The sequence below is a fragment of the Oncorhynchus clarkii genome, chromosome 17, assembly GCF_045791955.1.
Source record: "Oncorhynchus clarkii lewisi isolate Uvic-CL-2024 chromosome 17, UVic_Ocla_1.0, whole genome shotgun sequence".
NCBI lineage: Eukaryota > Metazoa > Chordata > Actinopteri > Salmoniformes > Salmonidae > Oncorhynchus > Oncorhynchus clarkii.
In genome coordinates, this window is record NC_092163.1 from 7745346 (window position 1) to 7757027 (window position 11682).

Consider the following 11682-nt stretch of genomic DNA (forward strand, 5'->3'; position numbering starts at 1 on the left):
TTATATCTTCATACATTTTTGTTTGGAAACAATGGTCAGCTCAGATAATACGTGAAGCACCTTGATCAAGGTTCCGCTATTAAAAGAAAGCAACGTCTTCTTTAATTTGTATTGTCGGATCTCTACCAACTGACAGGTGCATGCAGCGCCACCTACAGTACTGGAGTGTGAGGCCAGTCATGGCAGGAAAGCAACTTCTTCTTTAATTTGTATTGGCGGATCGCAACCATCTGACAGGTGCATGCAGCGCCACCTACAGTACTGGAGTGTGAGGCCAGTCATGGCGGGAAAGCAACTTCTTTACTCAAGCTGTTTAAATTACGGGTCGCCACCTTCTGGTTCAGCGAAGCTACTACGCCCACTGCACCGCCCACAAACAAAACGGTAACATAAATTACCTTTTTTATTTACCTTTAGTTTTACATCCTGTTAGTATAGGTCAACACAACTTAATTAATGACAGGGAATAATCAAATCCATAATGACAGAAAATTCAGTGTACACAAAGCTGCATACAGTGTTTCAACATATATATATATAGAACAGAACAGCCTCAGTTAGTTGGGGCATGAACTCTACAAGGTGTTGAAAGCGTTCCAAATTCCCAGGTTTGCCGGAGATCCGGAATTCTCCAAACAGGGTTTCTGGAAAACCTGGGAATTTTGGAAAAATTTTAAATAATTGTTAAACACACACTTGGAGTAGGGTTTTAAAATTATTTAAAACTATCTGGAAGTCTGGGATAGTCTGATGATGTGTGTTGACCCTTTCCACACTGGACATTGGATTTTATAAAGGAGAGTTTGATGTGACCATCATGGGAAGAAGACCCCAGTGGTCCTTGGAGCTCTATGGCTGGGGGTGGAGGGGGATCTGGGAAAGAAGGGTAGCCTGGGGGGGGGGGGGGGGGGGGGATCTGGGGCTGGAGAGAACCTGGGGTCTGGGTGGAGGACTGGGGGTGGAGGGGGGTCTGGGAGAGAAGGATAGCCTGGGGGAGGAGAAGGATCTGGGGCTGGAGAGAACCTGGGGTCTGGGTGGAGGACTGGGGGTGGAGGGGGGTCTGGGAGAGAAGGGTAGCCTGGGGGAGGAGAAGGATCTGGGGCTGGAGAGAACCTGGGGTCTGGGTGGAGGACTGGGGGTGGGGGGGGGTCTGGGAGAGAAGGGTAGCCTGGGGGGGGAGAGAAGGATCCGGGGCTGGAGAGAACCTGGGGTCTGGGTGGAGGACTGGGGGTGGAGGGGGGTCTGGGAGAGAAGGGTAGCCTGGGGGGGAGAAGGATCTGGGGCTGGAGAGAACCTGGGGTCTGGGTGGAGGACTGGGGGTGGAGGGGGGTCTGGGAGAGAAGGGTAGCCTGGGGGGGAGAAGGATCCGGGGCTGGAGAGAACCTGGGGGCTGGGTGGACTGGGGGTGGAGGGGGGTCTGGGAGAGAAGGGTAGCCTGGGGGTGAGAAGGATCCGGGGCTGGAGAGAACCTGGGGGCTGGGTGGACTGGGGGTGAAGGGGGGTCTGGGAGAGAAGGGTAGCCTGGGGGGAGAAGGATCCGGGGCTGGAGAGAACCTGGGGGCTGGGTGGACTGGGGGTGGAGGGGGGTCTGGGAGAGAAGGATCTGGGGCTGGAGTGAACCTGTGTGTGTGTGTTATATAGTAAAGATCATGTATAGAATTTCAGGGCAGGTTGTCGTTTATAGAAGATATACACTGAGTATACCAAACATTAGGTTAACCTTCCTGATATTGAGTTATTATTGACTCAGAACAGCCTCAGTTAGTTGGGGCATGAATTCTACCAGGTGTTGAAAGCTGTACTGCTGGCCCATTTTGACTCCAAGGCTTCCCACAGTTGTCAACCCGATGTCCTTCGGGTGGTGGACCATTCTTGATACACACGGGAAACGGTTGAGCGTTAAAAACCCAGCAGCGTTGCAGTTCTTGACACAAACCCGTGTTTAAATCTTTTGTCTTGGCTATTCACCCTCTGAATGACACACACACACACACACACACACACACACACACACACACACACACACACACACACACACACACACACACACACACGTCTCAAGGCTTCAAAATCCATCTTTGACCTTCCCCTTCATCTACACTGATTGAAGTGGATTTAACCAGTGACATCAATGAGGGATCATAGCTTTCACCTGGATTCTCCTGGTCAGTCGATCTCATGGAAAGAGCAGCTGTTCTTAATGTGTGTTTGTCCTGAACTTTCTTGCCATTTTCATATAATGTGAGAGGTCAGGTGAGTGAGGTATAATGTGAGAGGTCAGGTGAGTGAGGCTTCATGTATTTACCTGTCAACCAGGTGACTCTCCTGGCAGGTGAGTGAGGCTTCATGTATTTACCTGTAAACCAGGTGACTCTCCTGGCAGGTGAGTGAGGCTTCTCATGTATTTACCTATAAACCAGGTTATCTGCCTCTCCTGGCAGGTGAGTGAGGCTTCATGTATTTACCTGTAAACCAGGTGACTCTCCTGGCAGGTGAGTGAGGCTTCATGTATTTACCTGTAAACCAGGTGACTCTCCTGGCAGGTGAGTGAGGCTTCATGTATTTACCTGTAAACCAGGTAACTCTCCTGGCAGGTGAGTGAGGCTTCATGTATTTACCTGTAAACCAGGTGACTCTCCTGGCAGGTGAGTAAGGCTTCATGTATTTACCTGTAAACCAGGTGACTCTCCTGGCAGGTGAGTGAGGCTTCATGTATTTACCTGTAAACCAGGTAACTCTCCTGGCAGGTGAGTGAGGCTTCATGTATTTACCTGTAAACCAGGTGACTCTCCTGGCAGGTGAGTAAGGCTTCATGTATTTACCTGTAAACCAGGTGACTCTCCTGGCAGGTGAGTGAGGCTTCATGTATTTACCTGTAAACCAGGTGACTCTCCTGGCAGGTGAAATGCCTTCACATCATGGAAACGCCACACGGCTTTACACTGCAACTCTATTAGGAAAGTAACACGTTGCTAACTAGTTACTATTTAAATACAGATTTCAACTGTTGTTGTTGTTACCTTGTTACGGAGTAATGTAATGCTATTACTGTAACCCCCTGTTGTTGTTGTTACCTTGTTACTGAGTAATGTAATGATATTACTGTAACACCCTGTTGTTGTTGTTTCCTTGTTACTGAGTAATGTAATGCTATTAACCCCCTGTTGTTGTTGTTACCTTGTTACTGAGTAATGTAATGCTATTAACCCCCTGTTGTTGTTGTTACCTTGTTACGGAGTAATGTAATGCTATTACTGTAACCCCCTGTTGTTGTTGTTACCTTGTTACTGAGTAATGTAATGATATTACTGTAACACCCTGTTGTTGTTGTTTCCTTGTTACTGAGTAATGTAATGCTATTAACCCCCTGTTGTTGTTGTTACATTGTTACTGAGTAATGTAATGATATTACTGTAACCCCCTGTTGTTGTTGTTACCTTGTTACTGAGTAATGTAATGATATTACTGTAACACCCTGTTGTTGTTGTTACCTTGTTACTGAGTAATGTAATGATATTACTGTAACCCCCTGTGTTACTAATGTGTTTCCCCAACACTGGTGCAATAACATCAATGTGCAAATCAAACGTTCAAGAGGAGAGCGGTTGACTTTCGATAATAGAAGTGTGGTGAAGAAAGTATTGATTTATGGAGATAGAAACTGAATAGATTTCTGGAGGAATAGACACTTTAATTTAAAATGTGACCCTCATGTCATATTTCATAAACTTTGGTACATTTTTTTATGTGACAATGTACATCAGGTTGGAGAAGAAAAGAAGAAAAAAAACAACTCGGTCAATATTGGTTAGATGCCCAGCGTGGCAACACCATTATAAAGGTCAGTGTTGGGCAACATCTTCTGATATTTTATGCATTTAAAACTCTTCCCACACTAACAGCGGTGGAAAAGCTTCTCATCTGGTGCATCTTCAGAGTTGTTAAATGCCTGAAACTCTTCCCACACCGAGAGCAGTGGTAAGGCTTCTCTCCGATGTGCGTTAGCTGGTGCCTCTTTAGGTCTGCTGTCTGGCTGCAGCTCTTCCCACATTGAGAGCAGTGGTAAGGCTTCTCTCCGGTGTGAGTTTGCTGGTGTCTCGTTAGGTGTGCTGGCCGACTGAAACCCTTCCCACATTGAGAGCAGTTGTAAGGCTTCTCTCCTGTGTGAGTTAGCTGGTGTTTCTTCAGGTGTGCCGTCTGACTGAAGCTCCTCCCACACTGAGAGCAGTGATAAGGCTTCTCCTCTGTGTGAGTTAGCTGGTGTGTCTTTAGAGCTCGTGCCCAACCAAACCGCTTCCCACACTGAGTGCAGTGGTATGGCTTCTCTCCTGTGTGAGTTCGCTGGTGTTGCTTCAGGTCTCCTGCTTGACTGAAGCTCTTTCCACACTGAGAGCAGTGGTACGGCTGCTCTCCTGTGTGAGTTATCTGGTGTTTCTTTAGGAAATATAAACTAGTGAAGTTATCCCCACATTGAGAGCAGTGATAAGGCTTCTCTTCTGTGTGAGTAATCTGGTGTGTCTTCAGAGATCCTGCCCGACCAAAGCTCTTCCCACACTGAGAGCAGTGGTAAGGCTTCTCTCCTGTGTGAGTTCGCTGGTGTGTCTTCAGGTGACCTGCCTGACTGAAGCGCTTATCACACAGAGCAGTGGTAAGGCTTCTCTCCCAGGTGTATTATCCTCTGGTGTCGCTTTAGATGTGCTAAATTACTGACGCTCGTCCCACATTGGGAGCAGTGGTAAGGCCTCTCTCCTGTGTGAGTTTTCTGGTGCGTCATTAGTTTGCTTGGTGTCGGAAAGCTCTTCCCACATTGATCACACGGGTAAATCTTCTTTATTCTGTGAGTCTGTTGGTGTGATTTGAGGTGAATTGGACAAATAAAACTGCCTCTGCAATCTGAGCAGGGGTGGGGCCTACAAGTGTGCCTTCTCAACTCCTCTGGATCATAGAAACTAGTGAAGCAGTCCATGCAGTGGTGATGTTTCTGTCTTGAGTTCCTCCGTCTGTGTTGTTTATGGTTTCCTGATGCTGTGGAACTGGGCTCACTGTCTGAACCTGGGTTGGAGATCTCTCCTGTGGGAATACGGACATACAGTAGCTAGTTAAAGTCTACACACCTCTTGCATAGTCTACACATTTTGCTGCCTTAAAACTAAAAATATCAAAAGGGAATACGTTAGATTTTTCCACAACCAATCTACACAACCGACCAAAATATTTATAAAGTTAAAGACAAATTATAGAACATTTCAGAAGTCATAAAAAAACAAAGATGTCTTGATTGCGTCACATGTGATCAAAACCCAGTTAATACTTCCTTGATTACTTCCTGGAACCACCTTTGGCAGCCATGACAGGTCTCAATTATATTGAAGCAGACTAACTTCGCACATCTCTTAGGGCAACATGTATCCATTGTCGGTTTTCCTCTAACTTTAACCTGAGCTTCGCTCCTTTAATATTTATTTTGATCCTGACAAACTATCCTGTCTCTGCCAGTGACAAGCATACCCATAACAGGATCCTGACTCCACAATATTTAAAGATATAGACACAGGTGGGTAAATAAGTTGCACAGGGGGTTAATGGTATACTGCTACTGTAACCAATGTGAAATGGCTAGCTAGTTAGCAGTGGTGCGCGCTAATAGCGTTTCAATCGGGTGACGTCACTCGCTCTGAGACTTGAAGTAGTTGTTCCCCTTGCTCTGCAAGGGCCGCGGCTTTTGTAATGATGCTTCGTGGGTGACTGTTGTCTATGTGTGCAGAGGGTCCCTGGTTCGAGCCCGGGTCGGGGCGAGGGGTCGGGCGAAAGCTAAACTGTTACACGACCACAATCTCTGTCTAGAAGCGGAGCTCACTTTAACAATAATAGTTGTGGGATCTCCTGCCTACCTGGATCAGTGATACTATCTACTTCCTCTTCCTCTAGATCTGGAGAAGACCCGTCCCTGTTCTCTTCTTTGACTGGACTCTCCTCGTCGTTGACTCCGCTCTCCTTCACCTCCTCTTTGAGTGGTCTTTCCTCCGTCGCCTCTGTGATGGCTCTCTCCTCCTCCTCTTCTTCTTTGACTGCTCTCTCCTCCTCCTCTTCCTCTTTGACTGCTCTCTCCTCCTCCGCCTCCACTTTGACTGCTCTTTCCTCCTCCGCCTCCTCTTTGACTGCTCTCTCCTCCTCCGCCTCTCCGACTGCTCTCTCCTCCTCCGCCTCCTCTCCGACTGCTCTCTCCTCCACCTCCTCTCCGACTGCTCTCTCCTCCTCCGCCTCCTCCTCTTTGACAGCCATCTCTTCCTCTAGGACTTCTGGCTCCTCTTTGACAGCCATCTCTTCCTCTAGGACTTCTGGCTCCTCTTTGACAATCACATTGAGTTGCAGTGGTTGACTGCAGTCCTCCAGCTTCACTGAGACCATCTCTGGACCCTGCTGTGAGCTTCTCTGGGCTGGAACACCACAGCCAGAACCCGGGGACTCTGTGGACTTGGGTTCAGACATGGAAGACTAGAGATGGATTCAGAAGAGGCACAAAAAAAAGTGAAAGGTGAGCTTCACAAAACAGGCTGAGTTTCACTAGAACAGCTTTTCTAACAAAAAGGGATAGACCATGCATGCAAAATATTTCGGCTTCTAGGATTCTGCTAAGAAAATGTAGCTAGCTAACATTGCTGTGGCGATGACAACGATCGCTTACGTTAGCCATTTGAGCTAACTGGGTTAACTTTAGCTTACTGTTAACTATTTTTTTAGCTTTATTGGGTTAACTGTAGTTTACTGGTTCACCTTTCTCACTGCGGTGGGATGTGATCTGGCTAGATAGCTCAATTACAAGCACAAAGCTAAATTACAAGCACAAAGTTAGTTTAAAGCCGAACCAAAATGTGAATTTGTTTTGTAATCACACTGGACAAATGGCTAACTAAGTAAATTATTTGCTAAATTTTAAGTTAGGTAACTAAGGTTGGCTAGCTAGCTAACACACGGCCTGGCTAACTAGCCATGCTAACTTACTAACGTTAGCTAGTGATCAGTGTTGTCTGATTGAGATGAACAGTTCACACATCACATATCGGACATTGTTGACTTGATAAAAAAATAATGTGATCATTCACAATTAGCGTTAGCGTAGAGGTTGAAGATGACAACCTAGCAGTAGCCTAGTTAGCACCTAGTAGCTAGCTAGCTAACTGTGTTAAACATGTGGCTTTTTGCCGAGACATGTTGATTGGGGGTAGGTCGACAAATAATCAGACTACTAAAAACAGTTAAGTACATAGAATGTTATAAATTATGAAGTTAAATAATCTACATAATGACTTGAGCATGTAGAATAGATGTGGTTGTAAACACAATTTGCAAGTGTGTAACTGAGTTGTGAACATGAAAGAATAATCTATAATTGCATTTGCAAACTTGTAACTTAATATTTGCATCTTTAAACCTGCGCATGTTAATTTCGCATGCTCAGTCTTTTGGCAGTGGTTTAGCGCCCAACCTTGACAAAAAAGATTTATAGATGTGCAAACAGCGTTTTGCAAGCAAGGAGAGCGAGAGAAGGAGCTCTGGGAGGTGGGACAGGTTTCTTTTTACCGATCAGATGAAGTTTCATAGACCAGCCATACTCTACAATGGTTGGTTGGTGACAGCTCACATGGGCCATGTTGTCTGGCGCAACCACCTGTCAATCACGACGTGCGTTACCAGGTTACCACTAAGACTGATTGCACAATGTCCACCTGTTAGCTGTGATGGCGGGTAAGTTTATAGGTCTTTTATGTTACGTTTCCCAGCAAGAAACCAAACATTAACAGTAACGCTCAAACAGAAGGGGAAACTAACAGAGTCGCTGACAACAACAACCACCTGAACGAAACAGGTGGGGTTCTAGGACAGGTTCTGAAAGACACTCATGGAGGTGTCCACTGAAAGTTGACTAGCAACAACAACTGGGACCAAAAAGACACACTAAATCTGCCCAAGAGGTAAAGAAAATAAAACCCTGAAAGAGCACAGGTGAAACACCTTCTGACTAATGAGATGACAAACCAGCACAGGTGAAACACCTTCTGACTAATGAGATGACAAACCAGCACAGGTGAAACACCTTCTGACTAATGAGATGACAAACCAGCACAGGTGAAACACCTTCTGACTAATGAGATGACAAACCAGCACAGGTGAAACACCTTCTGACCAATGAGATGACAAACCAGCACAGGTGAAACACCTTCTGACTAATGAGATGACAAACCAGCACAGGTGAAACACCTTCTGACTAATGAGATGACAAGCCAGCACAGGTGAAACACCTTCTGACTAATGAGATGACAAGCCAGCACAGGTGAAACACCTTCTGACTAATGAGATGACAAGCCAGCACAGGTGAAACACCTTCTGACTAATGAGATGACAAGCCAGCACAGGTGAAACACCTTCTGACTAATGAGATGACAAACCAGCACAGGTGAAACACATACTGACTAACGAGGTGAAACCAATTGGTGTGCCTAACGTGGCCAATCACTGGATGATCTACGATCCAGACTATCCTACCAACTGTACTATCTGGTGTGTTACCGAGTCGAGGCTGAACGATCCAGACTATCCTACCAACTAACTGTACTATCTGGTGTGTTACCGAGTCGCGGCTGAACGATCCAGACTATCCTACCAAATGTACTATCTGGTGTGTTACCAAGTCGAGGCTGAACGATCCAGACTATCCTACCAACTGTACTATCTGGTGTGTTACCGAGTCGAGGCTGAACGATCCAGACTATCCTACCAACTGTACTATCTGGTGTGTTACCGAGTCGAGGCTGAACGATCCAGACTATCCTACCAACTGTACTATCTGGTGTGTTACCGAGTCGAGGCTGAACGATCCAGACTATCCTACCAACTGTACTATCTGGTGTGTTACCGAGTCGAGGCTGAACGATCCAGACTATCCTACCAACTGTACTATCTGGTGTGTTACCGAGTCGAGGCTGAACGATCCAGACTATCCTACCAACTGTACTATCTGGTGTGTTACCGAGTCGAGGCTGAACGATCCAGACTATCCTACCAACTGTACTATCTGGTGTGTTACCGAGTCGAGGCTGAACGATCCAGACTATCCTACCAACTGTACTATCTGGTGTGTTACCGAGTCGAGACTGAACGATCCAGACTATCCTACCAACTGTACTATCTGGTGTGTTACCGAGTCGCGGCTGAACGATCCAGACTATCCTACCAACTGTAATATCTGGTGTGTTACCGAGTCGAGGCTGAACGATCCAGACTATCCTACCAACTGTACTATCTGGTGTGTTACCGAGTCGCGGCTGAACGATCCAGACTATCCTACCAACTGTACTATCTGGTGTGTTACCGAGTCGAGGCTGAACGATCCAGACTATCCTACCAACTAACTGTACTATCTGGTGTGTTACCGAGTCGAGGCTGAACGATCCAGACTATCCTACCAACTGTACTATCTGGTGTGTTACCGAGTCGCGGCTGAACGATCCAGACTATCCTACCAACTGTACTATCTGGTGTGTTACCGAGTCGAGGCTGAACGATCCAGACTATCCTACCAACTGTAATATCTGGTGTGTTACCGAGTCGAGGCTGAACGATCCAGACTATCCTACCAACTGTACTATCTGGTGTGTTACCGAGTCGAGGCTGAACGATCCAGACTATCCTACCAACTGTACTATCTGGTGTGTTACCGAGTCGAGGCTGAACGATCCAGACTATCCTACCAACTGTAATATCTGGTGTATTACCGAGTCGAGGCTGAACGATCCAGACTATCCTACCAACTGTACTATCTGGTGTGTTACCGAGTCGAGGCTGAACGATCCAGACTATCCTACCAACTGTACTATCTGGTGTGTTACCGAGTCGCGGCTGAACGATCCAGACTATCCTACCAACTGTACTATCTGGTGTGTTACCGAGTCGAGGCTGAACGATCCAGACTATCCTACCAACTGTAATATCTGGTGTGTTACCGAGTCGAGGCTGAACGATCCAGACTATCCTACCAACTGTACTATCTGGTGTGTTACCGAGTCGAGGCTGAACGATCCAGACTATCCTACCAACTGTAATATCTGGTGTGTTACCGAGTCGAGGCTGAACGATCCAGACTATCCTACCAACTGTACTATCTGGTGTGTTACCGAGTCGAGGCTGAACGATCAAGACTATCCTACCAACTGTACTATCTGGTGTGTTACCGAGTCGCGGCTGAACGATCCAGACTATCCTACCAACTGTACTATCTGGTGTGTTACCGAGTCGAGGCTGAACGATCCAGACTATCCTACCAACTGTAATATCTGGTGTGTTACCGAGTCGAGGCTGAACGATCCAGACTATCCTACCAACTGTACTATCTGGTGTGTTACCGAGTCGAGGCTGAACGATCCAGACTATCCTACCAACTGTAATATCTGGTGTGTTACCGAGTAGCGGCTGAACGACGACACGGATAAAATAACTGCTGGTGGCTTTTGTGTTTCGGCAGGACATAGCAGCTACGTCTGGTAAGACGAGGGGCGCAGGGGTGTGTCTATTTGTCAATAACTGCTAGTGCGCAATGTCTAATACTAAAGTCTTGAGATATTGCTCGCCTGAGGTAGAGTACCTCATGATAAGTTGTGGACCAAACTATCTACCAAGAGAGTTCTCACCTGTACTTTCCGTAGCCGTCTATTTACCACCACAGACCGATGCACTAAGAGACGCACTCAACCAGCTGTATAAGGACATATTCAAACAGGAAAACGCTCATCCAGAAGTGGCGCTCCTAGTGGTCGGGGACTTTAATGCAGGCAAACTAAAATCCATTGTACCTCGTTTCTCGTTCCAGGATGTCACATGTGCAACCAGAGGAAAATAAAATAAAATAATAAACTCTGGACCACCTTCACTCCACACACAGAGATGTATACACAGCTCTCCTCGGCCTCCACTTGGCAAATCTGACCATAATTTCATTCTTCTGATTCCTGCTTACAAGCAAAAACTAGAGCAGGAAGTACCAGTGACGTGCTCAATAACCGATGTGGTCTGATGAGGCAGATGGAACGCTACAGGACTGTTTAGCAGCACAGACTGGAATATGTTCCGCGATTCATCCAATGGCATTGAGGATTATACCACCTTATACTACCAAGCCAGTGACTAACTTCATTGACGATGTCGTCCCCACAGTGACAGTACGTACATATCCCAACAAGAAGCGAAGCTTCTCTTCTCTTTACAGTTGCCTCGGCAACGGACTCTGACAGGCTGGCGCGAGAACCACTAGAGCGAGCGGCTTCCTCTGTGGGCCGAAACAACCCCTTGACTATAAATACATAAATAAATACTATAAATACTATAAAATACTATAAATACAATATATAAGTACATGATGACAACATGATTATCTCACATTTCAGGTTGGCAACACAGGACACCCAAACATCAGAAAAATATACGGTTCTATTAATACATAAAGTAGTGCCTCTTTTTCACAGCAACTATGTCCCTTTAACTTTGATGTTACAGACAAAGTAGGTCCAACAATGGTAGCCTCTCTTCTACTTTATCAGAAACTTTTCCATACAGGTATAAATTCATCATTATAATACCAATCTCTTGACCTTAGGGGGTTTATTTATTTCATGTATTATACTGTCTTTG

At 46.2% G+C, this 11682-nt stretch overlaps 1 pseudogene; it reads right to left on the reverse strand.

Annotated features, from left to right (window-relative positions):
• Positions 1-849: 849 nt before the first annotated feature.
• Positions 850-6489, reverse strand: LOC139370458 (zinc finger protein 436-like; annotated as a pseudogene).
• Positions 6490-11682: the final 5193 nt, after the last annotated feature.